The sequence below is a fragment of the Helianthus annuus genome, chromosome 10 (assembly GCF_002127325.2).
Source record: "Helianthus annuus cultivar XRQ/B chromosome 10, HanXRQr2.0-SUNRISE, whole genome shotgun sequence".
NCBI classification, from domain to species: Eukaryota; Viridiplantae; Streptophyta; class Magnoliopsida; order Asterales; family Asteraceae; genus Helianthus; species Helianthus annuus.
The window spans coordinates 128,777,005-128,789,955 of NC_035442.2; the positions used below are offsets into that span (position 1 = coordinate 128,777,005).

General features: G+C 41.1%; 1 non-coding gene across 1 annotated transcript; it reads right to left on the minus strand.

Moving 5' to 3' along the window:
- Positions 1 to 913: 913 nt before the first annotated feature.
- On the minus strand, positions 914 to 1,020 carry LOC118483654. Its single transcript, XR_004870941.1, has one exon. It is a non-coding gene; the product is annotated as a small nucleolar RNA R71 (small nucleolar RNA).
- Positions 1,021 to 12,951: the final 11,931 nt, after the last annotated feature.

The window sequence follows — 12,951 nt, forward strand, 5'->3', positions numbered from 1 at the left end:
CACGCATCAAGTTTTTGGCGCCGTTGCCGGGGACACAAGGATTTTAAGAAAGTTAGGAATCAGCGGCCTAATCATTTTTTCTATTTTATTTTTGTTTTTTTAGGATTTTCTTAATTTTTCAGCTTCTGCAAAGCTCAGCACGGGCCGTGCCTGGTCTCACACGGGCCGTGCCCAGCAGTGTCACTGGCAGTTTTTATTTTCCGAGTTGGAGAGAGCTAACCACGGGGCAACCGTGTCGGTGCAACACGGGGCCGTGTCCAACTTCCCAGTAACAGGGATCCGGAAAACAATCATTGAATCTCCGACCACGGGCCGTGTTCACTGAGTACGGGGCCGTGGTAAACTTTCTGACCAACATTCTTTTCTGTTTTTATTGCGGGACTTGGAACCAGACACCACATCTGAACTTTCTACGTAGTGTATGAACTCCAGTTCTAGTAGAGACATAAAAGAACCTCTAGAAGAACCCGAACGCTTTCTCAGAAAAAGACTTAAAGCTAAAAACCAAGAGAAAGTTTCGGGGGATCCATTTCTAATGCCGGACCAACGTACCCTCATGGATTACCTACGACCCACCGTAGGTAATCTCGGCGCCGCTATCAATGCCCTGAATGTCGAAGCTAATAACTTCGAACTTCGGCCGCATTTGATACAGATGCTTTAAAACTCCGCAACCTTCCATGGGCTTGCGGACGAGGATCCCCATCTACATATTACTAATTTCTTAGAAATATGTGATACCTTCTGGATCAATGGAGCATCAAACGACGCTATCCGCCTTCAGATGTTTCCATTCTCATTAAAGGACCGAGCAAAGGCTTGGCTCAACGCCCTCCCAGTTGGCTCGGTAAATACCTGGGATGAACTAGCCCAAAAGTTTCTATATAAGTATTTCCCTCCCGCTAAAACGGCTAAATTAATGACTGAAATTAATACATATTCACAAGAGGATGGGGAATCCTTATATGAAACTTGGGAAAGGTTCAAGGAGCTATTGTGAAACTGCCCTCATCATGGTCTTGCGGTATGGCAACAAGTATCCACTTTCTACAATGGGTTGTTGCCACACACAAGACAAACACTTGACTCTAGCTCCGGGGGACTTTTAGGTAATCGCCGCCCACATGAAATATACAATCAATTTGAGGAAATTGCTCAAACCAATTTTCAGTGGCACTTCTTTACAAGCCCATAAGGTTGATGAAAGCACTTCTTTACAAGCCCAAATCGAGACCCTTTCTTCAAAAATCAAAAAGTTAGAAATGACAAAAACGGTCTCGGTTATGGCTTGTGAAGGGTGTGGTGGGCCACATGTGTCACAACTGAGCAAAACCCGCAACAACCCTGATTTCTCACTTCATTTCTCTCACACTTGACGCTTGCCAATTTCGGGACGAAATTTCCTTCAAGTTGGGGATGATGTGACAACCCGAACTTTAAAGGCAAGTAACGTTCCATCCTTTCGATCCTTACTTTTCGATGTCTTCCTTTAATACGTTAAAACTCTGTTAGATGGATCGGTGCACTAATTTAGTAGCTAATGTCTCGACCCAATAACTCCTTGATGTATAGCAAATAACTCGGCCCACTAAGCATTCTTATGCCCATGTTCTCCGATTAAAATTAGATTATTTGATATTAATGTGGGCTTAGGCCCAAACCGGTTATGATTACTTATGACCATAACCATACAAGTCGGCCAAATTGGTACCAATAGGTATATGTATATGATTAGGATTACTTCACCAATAAAAACAAATCCTACTCCCCTCTCTCAAGATCGCACAACCGGAAACACTTTCTTCCCCTCCGTAGTGATCAGTATTCTTCCCAGCTTTCGGTTAGTATTCCCTTATGCTATTGAAATTGGTTTGTTGTTATGTGTCTAATGTTGCGTGCATGATTCATATCCAGTGATGTAATGATAACGTGATAGTAATGATGATGGTCGATTATTGGTAAAAGAAGGTAGATAACCATATAAGCTTCGAGTAGATAACCATATAAAATTTTAGGGAATTGATACATGTAGTTGTATCGGTCCAATACTGGAAAAGAATGTGGCCCATGTGAAATTTAATCAAGTAACATGCAGTGTCAGTAAACATGTGGCATAAATAATTAAATGATGTGTGATCTGGAAATCGAAATTGTGAAAGTGGCGGCCACATCTAATCAAATAGGAATAATAAACATTAATTGGTGGTCAAATCTGGTTGGTAAAGCATGAGGTATGATTCTTGTTTATAAGTTGCCGCCACTGATGTGTTATTAGATATTGTTGTTGCTACTATTTTATAATTTGCATGTGATGTCGATAAGTTTAGTGAAGGGACAATGTGTTGATCATTCATTAGACCGAATGAAGGTCCAATGGGGGGGGGGGGGGGGCGGTTTGGCTATTTCTAATAAATGATTTTTGATAAGGAACTAGAGGGGTAACATGCATATCATCAGGCCGAAGTGGGTATTGTATCTTGTGGGCTGTAATGTTAACTTGGGCTGCGGTGTGTGGACTTGCACCCTCCCACGGCGGTTGTATCTCGGCCCGTAAACACAGGCTCAATAGCCTAGTCTGATTTGGTTTGGTTTGGGCCTGGTATGGTGGGGTTGGGTATAGTGTACGGTTTGGTAGTCATCCCGACAATGTGAATATTTTTCTATATTGCTTGGTATATATATTTCATATGTAATTCGGTTAGGTGATTGATTTTAGGTGTACATGTATAGATTTATAAACTGAATATGGGCCGAAGCCTTGGTGGGCTGTATATGCATGATAATTGTTGGTTAGTGATAACGTGATGTTATTTGCTATGTGTCGGGTGTAGTATGAGTTTGTGATATGAACGTATACGTGAACCAACTATGTGTATGTGAATGGTAAATGAGCTGTTAATATGTGATGTTATGGTATATGGGTTTGAGATTTGAAGGTGTATATATAACTGGAATACTCGCTATAACTCGTGTGATAAAATGTGCCAAGCTTGTCCATACTTGCATAATAAAGATATGTGATCTATGTGAGTAAGTAACTGACTGGAACTGAAATCATACTAGGATTGGATTAATCAACTGTTAAACAAGCACTTAATCTTACCGAGCAAACCAAAGGTGAGTTCACTGCACTTTTCTCAAGCATGCGTCCCGGTGGTTTGGGACAACTGGTAAACATTTGGAAGGGAAACATTGGGTAAATAACTTAATCGGTTTTGGTTATTGCCTGGAGGGCAATGGGGGTGATTAGTTGATAGCGCTATTAGGTGGGAAACCTCACACCGGGCCGTAAGGACGGGCGTGAACTAATTATCTGGGTATGGCTATGGTTGTTAGAGGCACACTCCTCGGATACATATGGGCACTCTCCCTAGGGTATCTAACGAAGGCAACATAGCAAACGATCGTTAAGGGGTACCCACTCCCCGGATACTTATGGGCACACTCCCTGGGGTATCTAACATGAGCAACATCGTAACACAACATTGAATCGCATTAACATATATCTGGTAACACAACACGTTAACGAAACCTTGAACTCACCAGCGTAGTCTGACACACTTGTTGCATGCTTGTAGGTAATTATTGAAGGAACTTGGGAGCTTGCTGTCTGATGCTGCTGGAGTGGTTGTGGTCATAATAAACAGTTATTTGATTTGCTTTTGATACATATACGCACTTATACATTTATGCTTCCGCTCAATACTTTGGTTTTGGTTTAACTTTTCAAATGATACATTTCTTTCAATTGGGTATTTCAATACATTATAACTTGTGTTTGATATGGTTGGTGGCTCTTTGTTGGATCGTTGCACCTCCAATAGGGATATGCCCTAGGTGGTTATTTGGGGGTGTGACAGTTTGGTATCAGAGCCACTGGTTATAGAGAACTCGGTTTTAAAAATGTTTTCATAAAACCAGACTATAACCGAATTGATCCAAACGATGACCATGACACTCAGCTCCAGACTGCAAGGTTCGTTTCTCATCTACTAATGCATAGTATATCTAGTGTACACATATGTATAACATTACACGTGAATTCACACTTGGCACAGCAGCATGAGCCCTTATATTACCAACCCTTGTTATGTGATCTGTTAGTGTGACACTATCCATTGATTATTGTAATTCTTAACCCTGTGATACCTTACGTTTGCTGTTTGGATGAGGGGAACCTTTTAGCGCGAGTTAAAAGGCACTGAGATAAGCATGCAAATTGCCTTATTATTATGGGTGCACACATAATAATAATGTGGGGTGCATGTGAGTCCCAGTGAGGTTTAACGAGTGTGAGAGGGGTTCCGCTCTGTTAATTGACGTTATGTTAGAACACAACAGTCCATGGGAGTCATAGCAGTGATTGTCTCCTACTCGAACATGATCTTTTCACTCCTTTCTGAATCCTTACAAATCTCGATGCTATCAAGTATTATCTGAACACACATCTGAACGCCTAGCGAAACGTGTAGAATGTTAGGTGCTTGAACGAACGTCCTTGAGCTGGTCTATACCTTTCTCGCTTCTCTTCGTTTGCTGGGACTCTATGTACTGACGTCTTAGACTCCGAAGTGTGATCACTTCGGCAACACTCTCGCAGCATACCGTGTATTACTCAATCGACTTACTAGATCGATAGACAAAAGGGTGAGCGTAGTATTTTACCGACCTCAGTATTTGGACAACCCTGATTACCGGCAACGAACACCAGCGAATTGGCTTCAAACGGATCATTCACCCTAGTTAGCGACTTATGGGAGTCAACCCTTACAAACCAAACGGGACATACACGATGACAATGGACTGTAGAAAGGAATGGATAACTGCCAGTGCAACGAGCGGCGCCTTAGGACGCGGCACGGAATGTGTTATGATGGACCATGTTGGTGAAAGATCGTAGGGCTCTGTTTCGAGCAACAATAGTAGAGGCAACAGTCACGGCAACATCAAGGCACTCGTAATCGTAGTCTATAGTAAGGAAATGAAGGTTCCTACGGCATGGATCGCCCATTGTTAAATCAAGAAGACAACAACCAAGGGAACGACAGAAGTACTAGAAATCCTCGTAACAATAGCAACAACATTGGAAATGATGCTCGTGGAGGGGCATTTAGGATTGGCGTGAGCGACGCCAGGAATACAACAGCATGGTGGCCTGCACGTTCTTGATAACGAATCGACTGACGGCAAGTCAATTGAAACCTTATATGTTCGTTGGGATGCAAACTTGATCTCGTGGGTCAACTGTTCGACATTGACCTACTTCCCAATACTCTTGTAAGTTTTGACATGGTCGTTGACATGGACTTGGTTATCTATGTATCAAGCAGCAAATTCTCTGCAAAAAGAAAATCGTGCGTTCCCTCTCCCAGTGGGGAATCCTTATCAGTTTGAGATCATCATAGTGGTGCCATTGTTGGCATCATCTCAATCGTGAAAGCCCGGAAGTGTCTACGGAAGGGCTACTCTGCTATACTAGCTCTTGTCACCGATTCGCCACTTTAAGAAAGGAAGATCGAGTATCTTCCAGTTATTCGTGAATTTCCTGACGTGTCTTCTGAAGAGTTACCTGGTTTACTTCCACATCGTTAGGTGGAATTTCAGAATAGACCTTATGCTAATCTTGATTTCCTTCTGGGATACAGCAATCCCTTAGGTTCGCTAGATACTATCACAGCTTCGTCGCAGGATTTTCGAGGGTTTCGCAACTTCAACCCCCTTAGCATAGCGGGGAGCTGTGAATCCCTGAGTAATAAAATTGGAGAACGTCCTTACAGCTTTTGAAACCCAACTCTACAACGCGCGAAGCATCGCTTCTATCTGAGGGTGCCGATGATCCAGCGATGTACCATGATGGTGTTACGGAGAGGAACTGCACGACCTACAACCTCCGGTGGAAACCGTGATCATTGGATTTGAGTGGGAGACATTGCTTGGACGGTACCGAAGGCACCAATTAGACCGATCGCAAGGGTTTTCAGTGCGCCCTTGTTTCAATAGAGCTAACCATGTGATGGCATCGCTAGATGGAACTTCCGAACGAACACGGGATTAGGAGAACTATACCCACGCATCCCTGTAGACGAACCTTATCACTTTCACTTGTCATCGCCGCTAGAAGTGAAGCAGTCACAGTTACACGCGTTTGTCATTTTGCAACACTAACCTTTACCCACCAAACTCTGTTTTGGACAAATGATACACTCGCGCGACCGCAATGTGACGAACCTCCCTGTTGTGCCATGCCGCCATGCACCACTACTGGAAATTACTTCTTGACAACAAATTTGCTGGCCAAATCCTTCGGATGTTTAATGGACCCCTGTTTCGCTCGAATCTTCGTACGAACCTCATTACTTCCCTGTTCCCTTGATTGGCAACTGATATAACAAAACGCTAACCACCATACCATGATTTTCACCGATCACAAGATGAGCCCCAGGCGTTGTAAAGTATCTATAGATCGAGTTCGTCGGAACTCACTTCAAGCCATTGTTTTAGATCAATTTTCGGGATGAAAATTCTTTCAAGTAGGAGATGTTATGACACCCCGCGAAAACGCTTAACAAAACTAGCTTCCTCAGCGACTGTTTGCTAAATTTCGGGACGAAATTTCCTTCAAGTTGGGGATGATGTCACAACTGAGCAAAACCCGCAACAACCCTGATTTCTCACTTCATTTCTCTCACACTTGACGCTTGCCAATTTCGGGACGAAATTTCCTTCAAGTTGGGGATGATGTGACAACCCGAACTTTAAAGGCAAGTAACGTTCCATCCTTTCGATCCTTACTTTTCGATGTCTTCCTTTAATACGTTAAAACTCTGTTAGATGGATCGGTGCACTAATTTAGTAGCTAATGTCTCGACCCAATAACTCCTTGATGTATAGCAAATAACTCGGCCCACTAAGCATTCTTATGCCCATGTTCTCCGATTAAAATTAGATTATTTGATATTAATGTGGGCTTAGGCCCAAACCGGTTATGATTACTTATGACCATAACCATACAAGTCGGCCAAATTGGTACCAATAGGTATATGTATATGATTAGGATTACTTCACCAATAAAAACAAACCCTACTCCCCTCTCTCAAGATCGCACAACCGGAAACACTTTCTTCCCCTCCGTAGTGATCAGTATTCTTCCCAGCTTTCGGTTAGTATTCCCTTATGCTATTGAAATTGGTTTGTTGTTATGTGTCTAATGTTGCGTGCATGATTCATATCCAGTGATGTAATGATAACGTGATAGTAATGATGATGGTCGATTATTGGTAAAAGAAGGTAGATAACCATATAAGCTTCGAGTAGATAACCATATAAAATTTTAGGGAATTGATACATGTAGTTGTATCGGTCCAATACTGGAAAAGAATGTGGCCCATGTGAAATTTAATCAAGTAACATGCAGTGTCAGTAAACATGTGGCATAAATAATTAAATGATGTGTGATCTGGAAATCGAAATTGTGAAAGTGGCGGCCACATCTAATCAAATAGGAATAATAAACATTAATTGGTGGTCAAATCTGGTTGGTAAAGCATGAGGTATGATTCTTGTTTATAAGTTGCCGCCACTGATGTGTTATTAGATATTGTTGTTGCTACTATTTTATAATTTGCATGTGATGTCGATAAGTTTAGTGAAGGGACAATGTGTTGATCATTCATTAGACCGAATGAAGGTCCAATGGGGGGGGGGGGGTTTGGCTATTTCTAATAAATGATTTTTGATAAGGAACTAGAGGGGTAACATGCATATCATCAGGCCGAAGTGGGTATTGTATCTTGTGGGCTGTAATGTTAACTTGGGCTGCGGTGTGTGGACTTGCACCCTCCCACGGCGGTTGTATCTCGGCCCGTAAACACAGGCTCAATAGCCTAGTCTGATTTGGTTTGGGCCTGGTATGGTGGGGTTGGGTATAGTGTACGGTTTGGTAGTCATCCCGACAATGTGAATATTTTTCTATATTGCTTGGTATATATATTTCATATGTAATTCGGTTAGGTGATTGATTTTAGGTGTACATGTATAGATTTATAAACTGAATATGGGCCGAAGCCTTGGTGGGCTGTATATGCATGATAATTGTTGGTTAGTGATAACGTGATGTTATTTGCTATGTGTCGGGTGTAGTATGAGTTTGTGATATGAACGTATACGTGAACCAACTATGTGTATGTGAATGGTAAATGAGCTGTTAATATGTGATGTTATGGTATATGGGTTTGAGATTTGAAGGTGTATATATAACTGGAATACTCGCTATAACTCGTGTGATAAAATGTGCCAAGCTTGTCCATACTTACATAATAAAGATATGTGATCTATGTGAGTAAGTAACTGACTGGAACTGAAATCATACTAGGATTGGATTAATCAACTGTTAAACAAGCACTTAATCTTACCGAGCAAACCAAAGGTGAGTTCACTGCACTTTTCTCAAGCATGCGTCCCGGTGGTTTGGGACAACTGGTAAACATTTGGAAGGGAAACATTGGGTAAATAACTTAATCGGTTTTGGTTATTGCCTGGAGGGCAATGGGGGTGATTAGTTGATAGCGCTATTAGGTGGGAAACCTCACACCGGGCCGTAAGGACGGGCGTGAACTAATTATCTGGGTATGGCTATGGTTGTTAGAGGCACACTCCTCGGATACATATGGGCACTCTCCCTAGGGTATCTAACGAAGGCAACATAGCAAACGATCGTTAAGGGGTACCCACTCCCCGGATACTTATGGGCACACTCCCTGGGGTATCTAACATGAGCAACATCGTAACACAACATTGAATCGCATTAACATATATCTGGTAACACAACACGTTAACGAAACCTTGAACTCACCAGCGTAGTCTGACACACTTGTTGCATGCTTGTAGGTAATTATTGAAGGAACTTGGGAGCTTGCTGTCTGATGCTGCTGGAGTGGTTGTGGTCATAATAAACAGTTATTTGATTTGCTTTTGATACATATACGCACTTATACATTTATGCTTCCGCTCAATACTTTGGTTTTGGTTTAACTTTTCAAATGATACATTTCTTTCAATTGGGTATTTCAATACATTATAACTTGTGTTTGATATGGTTGGTGGCTCTTTGTTGGATCGTTGCACCTCCAATAGGGATATGCCCTAGGTGGTTATTTGGGGGTGTGACAACATGAAAGTTGGAGTTGTATGAAAGAAACAGATGATCAACAAGAGTCGGTAAACTACATTGATAACAGACCTAGTCCGTCGGGTCCTCCAACGGGTACCTACAACCAAGGATGGCGTAACCACCCTAACTTTGGTTGGAGAGAACCCGGCAATAGTAGTAACCAACAAAACCTAAACCAACGAACAAACTTTCAACAACCAAGAAACGAGTCACAAAATTTCCCTCAACAACAAGGTGGACGAGAAAGGCTTGAAGATACTGTATCTCGCCTCATCTCCGACACTGAAAAGAAAAACTCGGATCGATTTCAACAATTGGAATCGAATTTTAGAAATCAACAAACTAGAATACAAAACATTGAAAAACAAATAAATCAATTAGCTCAAAATTTCTCCGAGAGACCACAAGGCGCGTTACCAAGTAATACCGAAACAAACCCAAAAGCACAAGTCCATCTCATAACATTGAGAAATCGTACTGTGGGTTCCGAAGAAGCTCCACCACCGCCAACTGAGGGAAGCACAATACTGCCCCAACAAGAGAAGGCTTCTCCTCTAATTCAAGAGCCTACCAAGGCTCCTTCGGTTCCATACCTCGGTAGGTTAATTCGCCAAAAGACCAATGAGCAAGTCGCAAAATTCAAAAATTTTGCTAAAACAATTGCATGTCAATATTCCATTTATCGAAGTCCTAACTCAAATGCCTAAATACTCGACATTCATGAGGGACTTCCTCACCCATAAAAGGAAAATTGAATCTTTGCAATTAGTTAACTTAGGCGAAGAGTGCTCTGCCCTTGTACTCAACAAACTCCCACAAAAGAAGATTGATCCTGGAAGCTTCACGATTCCTTGCTCGATCGGGGAATCCCCCGTTCGTAATGCACTAGCCGACCTTGGGGCTAGCATTAACCTCATGCCTGTATCAATGTTCAAACGACTCGGCCTAGGAAAAACAAGTCCTACCAAGATGAGCATACAACTTACCGACAGATCCGTCAAATACCCGCTAGGTGTCGCTGAAAATCTATTGGTCAAAGTCGACAATTTCGTCTGCCCGGCCGACTTTGTCATACTAGATATGGAAGATAACACTGAAGTCCCCCTCATACTAGGGAGGCCATTTCTAGCCACTGCACAAGAAGTGGTAGACATGAATGACGGAACACTTATTTTGAAGTTTGGGGATAAGGGAGTGAAGTTTGGAGTTGGGAAGAGAGTAGAGGACGATGACCCGGTCAATTACATGAAGGTCATTGATTCGAGTTTGGATGATGCTCTCCGACGGTGCAACATGGGATGCAAAACATCCCGCTCGGATAATATATGACCTAACTTTGGGTCTAGCCAAGGACCCTTATAAACATGGCGCACCACGGAGGCATTCCGCGGAATTATCCTTAGTTTAACTTGGATTAATTTTTAGTTTAATTTTCGTTTTCAGGAATAAAACACACTCGGGATGGTGAAGGATAACAAGGGAAACGAGAAACATCACCTCATGCACGAAAATAGAGCTTCCCGACAAAAATTCTTCATTACAGCAAGTTCAGCACGGGTCGTGTCCGCCCGACACGACCCCGTGCTGCACAATCTGCAAGACACGCCCAGTTCAGGTAACTGGACACGGGCCGTGTTCACTGAACACGCCCCCGTGTCCAGGCTTCTGTTTCTCTTTACTAAATTTTTTCACTGGCACCTGAACAGGGGGCCGTGCCCGGTCACCACGGGGCCGTGTCCAGAGTGCCAGTAACATAAAATTTTGCTTTTAACACCCTTTTACACATTCAATCAACCTAAAAACTTATTTTTGGGACACATTGAGGACAATGTGTAATTTAAGTGTGGGGGGGGGGGATGCTAAAGCTTTGAATCTTGCAAGTCCTAATTAACAAGCCTTACAGAAAACTCTATTGGAACCGCTAATCACCTAAAATTTTTTCAAAAATTTTCATTTTTTTTACTTGTCTAAGTTTAAGTTGGGAATTTCAAGTTCTAAAAAAAGGTTATATTTTTACAAATTTACAACCGATAACGTCGTGATAAAAAGAACCAACATAAGAAAATTATGAAACGGCATGACAAGCTTAGTTAAAATTTGATTATATATACTTGATCACATAAAAACCCATTCCCACAAAAGTGAGTTTTGAGCCTTTATTGAGCATACAAATACATATCTTTACATTAAATTCTCATTTTTCGTTTCTTGTGTGAATAGCCGCTTGGTTCTTATGACTCTAGAACTTGCCATGACAATGCATTCCCGGTCCTTACCAACTTAAACCCGAGTAAGTAAATGATGGAGGCATTAGGACTAACCCTTTTTCTTTTTACACCATTATTTTTCATTTTTTTTACCACCTACCCAAAATCCCCCTAGTTAACCCCTTTGAGCCTAAACCTTTTCATTTCTTAACCCAAAACAATCACCCTTTTTACCCACCTAAACCTTTTTATTTTAACCCTTTCTTTTAGTAACAAAGCTCGGTTTTTCTTATGACTAAAAAAAAATTATATATATTTTGATGATGAAACCAAATAAACAAACAAGTTCATCAAAAATTACTTTGTTTGAAAGAAATGGTTCATCAAAATAAAATAAAATTGTGAAAAATAAAAAGTCTTTCAAAAACCGATGCTTTTTACGCTTTTCGCCCTTTTACTAACCACTAACCCAACCACCCACCTTTAGCCCAAGCCTAACCCTTCACCCAAAAAGTCCTCTTGATATTTACAAAGGTATATAGTTAAAAAGGAGGAGGATTGATTGCTTGGCAAGCTTATGGTGAGAGTAAGTTCCATGCCGCTCTCGAGTGATTCACTAAAAATACACCTTCGGCCGAGTGTTGAGTGATCCCCCGTGAGGTATGTGAACTTGTATATAAATGAAATTTTAAAAAAGGCATGTTATGCCCTAATAAGTAATTTATCTTATGAAACATTTTTAGTAAATCATGACGAATAGGATTGTAAATAAATAAAAATAAAACTTGATAAAGAATCTTGGAAATCCCGACACTCTATGACAAGCCCAAAAACCTTCTCTTCTACCCATTCCATTTGGGAGTGAAAAAGCCACATTATAAAGAGTTTTGCTTGAGGACAAGCATAGATTCAAGTGTGGGGGGTATTTGATGTGCACAAAATGCAACATATAAATTACATCAATTGTGACATAAAACTAACCCTTTTAGTACTAATGTTGGAAAAAGTGTGCTTTTGTCTTCCTTTTATATTTTCAGGATTAAATGAGCTCAAATAGACAAAAGAAGCAAAAAGACAGCTATGGGGTATACGTTTCCTCGTAATCAACTGCTGGGATTTGGGAAAAATCTTTATGTTAAAATGCGTGCCTTACATCGCAAAAACTCATTATTTACGTTTTCTTTTATTTAAAGATACCCATTTATAACCTTCTGGTTTGACATCTATGGGTGTTCGAACTGCTGGTTCAAAAACATTTAGTTTGTCGAGCAAATTTAGTTCAACCTTAAGTCATGTAGCCATTTTGGCTATTTGTGTGCGTACACTCTTGCACACTTTCTATATACGTAATCTTTTTTTTTCATCGATTACATCTATTGCTATAGCATAATCAAATATATCATTTTACACGTGTTTCATTACGGTTCCATTACGGTTCCATATTGTACTTATTTTGTACATAATTCATCGCGATCTCATATTTGTTTGGTACTAGAGTTTCTTTTAGAACTCCATTAGGCTCTTTTGGGGTTTTGACAACAACCTTCTTTAAGCTTTAGTATGCAACCACTTCTG